The sequence below is a fragment of the Jaculus jaculus genome, chromosome 8 (genome assembly GCF_020740685.1).
Source record: "Jaculus jaculus isolate mJacJac1 chromosome 8, mJacJac1.mat.Y.cur, whole genome shotgun sequence".
NCBI classification, from domain to species: Eukaryota; Metazoa; Chordata; class Mammalia; order Rodentia; family Dipodidae; genus Jaculus; species Jaculus jaculus.
Window position 1 is genome coordinate 33,531,266 of NC_059109.1, and position 4,920 is coordinate 33,536,185.

Below are 4,920 nucleotides of genomic sequence, written 5' to 3' on the forward strand. Positions count from 1 at the left end.
TATTTCATGTGTATATTCTCAGCTTATAAAATATTACTGAATTCAGAGGTTCCCATGGCCCCAGCAGCTGCCCGGCGCAGTCGGCGCCAGTGGCCCGCTAACGAGGGGGTGTCGTCGGCCAGGCCACCCTCCATCCCCAGGCTGCGCGCCTTTGCTGGGATGCGCTGCCGAGCTCCTCGCCGCCTCCATCCCCGCGGCCTCCGCTCCCCTCTCCTCCGTCTGTACACCCACTATGATGAAGAATGAGAAGTCCTTCAACCAGACCTTGGCAGAGTGGAAGCTCTTCCTCTGCAACCCGACCACCGAACAGTTCCTGGGGCACACGGCCATGAGCTGGGGTTTGATCTTGCTCTTTTACCTATTTCTCTATGGGTTCTTGGCTACACTGTTCACATTCACAATTTGGGCTATGCTTCAGACTCTGAATGATGAGGTTCCAAAATATCGTGACCAGATTCCCAGCCCAGGACTGATGTTTTTTCCAAAACCACTGACTGCACTGGAATATACATTTAGTGAGTCTGACCAAAATTCCTATAAAGGGTACATTGAAGACCTTCAGAAGTTTCTGAAGCCATATTCTTTAGAAAAACAGAAGAATCTCACAAACTGTCCTGATGGAGCACTATTTGAACAGAAGGGTCCAGTTTATGTTGCATGTCAGTTTCCTGTTTTCTTGCTTCAAGAATGTAGTGGTATGAATGATCCTGATTTTGGCTATTCCAAAGGACAACCTTGTATTCTTGTGAAAATGAACAGAATAATCGGATTAAAGCCTGAAGGAAATCCAATGATAGATTGTTCGTCAAAGGATCAAAGCATAGCAAATGCATCAACTTATCCTAATAATGGAATTATAGACTTCAAGTATTTTCCATATTTTGGGAAAATAACTCTTAGTTGCTGTCCAGGTCATGTTTGGAACTAACAGTACCAAGATAGAAGTAACAGTTGAGCGCAAAATTGAAAGAACAAGCAACCTGAAAAACCAGGATGATCGTGACAAGTTTTTGGGACGAGTTGTGTTCAAAATCACAGCGCATGCCTAGTCCGAGTGGGATGTCTCCACAGAATAAATGTATTGTTTGTCTGTATTTCTGTCAGCTGGACCTGCCATTCTAGGAGGAAGTGGTGCTGCACCTGACACTGGGCGACATCGTAAAGTGCTTCCAGATCAGTGTCCAGTGTCCTCTGAAGTAACTGCCTGTTGCCTCTGCTGCCCTTTGAACCATTGGACAGTTGCCAGATAGGGACCAGTGAACACCCGATTCTAATACAAGAATAGGGGGGTCTCGTCCTGTTTATGTGGTGTAATCGCCAAGTGTCTTAAGGTTCATGTGCTGTGTTGTGTAAATATTTTATGGATTTAACACTGGTAACTGTCATATTTTGATGCCAACAAAGTCAAAAGGATAAAATGGTACCTTGCCAACATCAAGTGACTATAGCTGCAAGAAATGTGTGTGGAGTTCTATGTGAGGAAGGAAAAAAGAAAAGAAAAGAAAAGAAAAGTGAATCTGAAAATTAAAAAAAAATATATTACTGAATTCAGAATTCTTCCCTAATAAAATATATTGTAATTTAAAATACATGCCAAATTGATAGATTGATGTTACTGAAACACTAGTTTGCAATAGAAAGTTCATTATATATATATATTACATATATTCCCCCATATACTCAGGTTTTGCCACTGCTTGGCACAATGCATTTCTCTAATTAATTTAACTGCATCCTGAATTCAATCAATGTATCTTCCTTCATTCAGAAATTATGAATCTCAGAATAATTTCCTCATTCAAGTAGTTAAAAAAATTCTCAGAACATTCCTGCATTTATTTATATATAACACACTTAAATTTATTCACATTAAGTATGTGAATACCTTGAGAAATTTCTTAGGGAAAACCTTTCCTTGCAGGATATGGAAATATTTTTAAGACACTAATTTCCTGAGTTTAAAAAGTTGAGGTTTAAACAGTGTGGTTTGAGAATTGGGTTCTTTTTACTTTGATCTCACAGTAACTACAGATAACTAAATAAATCTCATATTTCTTAGTAAAATGTTTTTACTTTAGTAAACATTCTTGAAAGAAACTTTCAAGCTCAATGCTTTCAATTGAAGGTCCAAACTCAAAGAATAGTGTTTCTATTCTGTAAGGACCAAAAGTGATATTTATTTTTCTCCATAGACTTACTGGGACCCTTCTCCTTGAAAATACATAAGATTTTATCGATAGCAGGCCTTAGCCTATAAAGTATTTATATCACACTTAGCTAAAAGAGGGCCAAGTATTTAGAAGTAGTCTTTATACTGCCTATCAATTAATTCACTAAAATAAGAAATATTTATTTTCATAGAATCATTTTTAAGATATAAATAAATAAAAGGGTAAAGATGACTTTCCAAATTGCATCCCGGTTCTCTGTTGTGCCACTTACTTAAAAAAAAAAAATTCAGAGCCTTCTCTACATCTAAGGCAATATGTAATTATGTTACTTCAAAATAACTGAGAAATGTTTGTGTATTTCCCAATATGGTTATGATGCTTGTTTGGTTATTTGAAATTATGGCCAGGGTATTAGACATGTGTTTCTGTCTCAAATTCCAACCATGTGAGTTCATATGTGATGTGAGTAGAAACATGTGACTGTTCTATAAAACAGTGGAAATGGAACCAACTGTTTCTTTAAGCAAGTTTTATATGAGCATTGTGGAACATAGAATGAGACAGAGAAGGAGAAGCCTTACGTCGCTGGGACATTTCATTTGAAGTGTGCTATTGAAAAGAGAACATTAGTAAATACCTATGACAAATACTGGGATAGATTTCCCTTTCAATCTTGGTACACAATGTGAGCCAGGCAGATTATCTAGTTTCTGCAGTCATGAAAATTCACATGAAAATCCTGATTTGTTGTGCATTTTAATAAAATGCTAATTTGTCTCTAAAGGGAGCTTGCATTCTTGCATTAGAAAAATAAAAAGGCTAGAAAGAAGCTATAGGAAATGCCTCAAAATGGGTCACATAGAGTGAGAATGCTCTAAAAGCTTAGATAAGCCTGCATTTTGTGTACTACTTACTCAACTAACTTCCTCAAGAATTTGAGTTTTAGGAACCCAATCTTAATACCTGAAGGATGTTATGGTGGTAGTGAGACTATGAAATCATCAGTTAGTCAATAACATTTTTGGCTTGGCTAATTAAAACTCAGGATCAATTTAGAAAGGGCCATCATCATGTACATTCTTGATTCCTTCAGAATGGTCCCAGTATGTCTGTGGACATAAATAAAGAATAGTTTGGTCTGTAAAGAATGGGAACACTCCTTTGAGTTTGGACCTTCAATTGAAAATAGTGGGCTTTGGATGCTTCCTTTAGAATATTTACTGAAGTGAAATTATTTAATAAAAATGTTTCTTTTTCTTAATAAAGAAATAGTTATCTGTAGTTATTGTGAAATCAAAGTAAAAAGAATACCTAATTCTCAAATTATTCCCTTTAATCCTCAACTTAGTCTCTGAAGCTTAAAATGAACCATAGTGAACTGTAGTGAACTCAAGTAAGCAAAAACAATCAATATCTAAGTGCACACTTATCTTAAAACAGGATGAAAAGGTGTATCCTAACACATTGCACCCTTCACACACACTGAAACTGACTGGTGCATTCATTACCCCTTAGTGAATATCAACAACCCCACTGAGGAGGGACCTCAATGGAACGGGGATGGGAAAGAAGGGATATGAGCATAACCTGGTGGGAATATGAACAATATGCAGTATGTTCATACTGTAAAGTTCATAAAATAAAACAATTATTAGTCTGGAGAGATTGCTCAGTATTTAAGATACTTCCTTGCAAAGCCTGACAGCTTGTGTTTGATTCCTCAATACCCATGTAAAGCCAGATGCACAAAGTGATTCATGCATGCATCTGGAGTTTGTTTTCAGTGGCAGGAGTCCCTTTTATACACATTCTCTCTCTCTTTCACTCTATCTTTTTCTCACACTTTTTCTCAGCTTGTGAATATAAATAAATTAAACAATTAAAAAGTAATCTAGTAATAATTATTTGAACCACTTCAAGCAAGTCAAGGAGAATGATCTGACGTGGATCCCTATTAATGACCCAGCGGCTTTATAATGTCACTAAAACAAAAGCATAGATTTAAACTGTCTTGACTTTAATCATTGTGATTGCTAATCCATATTCATGTCATATTTCCATATTTGAAACCTACTTGTTGATTTATATGGAAGATATTTGTAAGAATTTTAACCATTTTTATAATAACATCATCTACAATTTTATAATCTATCATTTATCTGAAAATCTATGTTAACCTATAATCAATTCACTCAAAAACTTTAGACCTGTGAATGTGTAAGACTTCCATTTACTCTGTCTGATGAATTGAACTTGTCTTATCTGTATGTATTATTTTTCTTCCTCTTACTTATGTTCAGCATATAATGTAAGTATAAATTTAGCTACATTTCCTTCCAATATCTATAGAGCTTTATTTTTCTCTGTGAAACTTTGAAACATTGTATATTTTATATACCATAAGGTGTGGTGAGAAAGATTGAGGGACTACAAAAGCTCACAAAATTAAGATGTAGCAGAGACTGGCAAATAACAAGAGATCATTACAAAAAGGTGGTAGCAACAGGGAAATATATTTCATTACATCACATAGCATAAGAAATTCAAAAGAATAAATAAGACTTCATGAGCATCAGATGCAGATGCATTATTGAAGATGCAAATTGAATATAAAATAAGCAGGCAATTTTGTAGTCCACAAGCATTTTTAGAAAGTATTGAAATACAGTACCAACCCCATTTTATCTTAAAAGTATTGTCTTCTTGATTCTCAGTTGAGATGCTGACAGTACATGACAGGAAAACTATC

At 35.8% G+C, this 4,920-nt stretch overlaps 1 pseudogene; it reads left to right on the plus strand.

Annotated features, from left to right (window-relative positions):
• Positions 1-232: 232 nt before the first annotated feature.
• LOC101595585 lies at positions 233-1,049 on the plus strand (annotated as a pseudogene).
• The last annotated feature ends 3,871 nt before the right edge of the window (positions 1,050-4,920 follow it).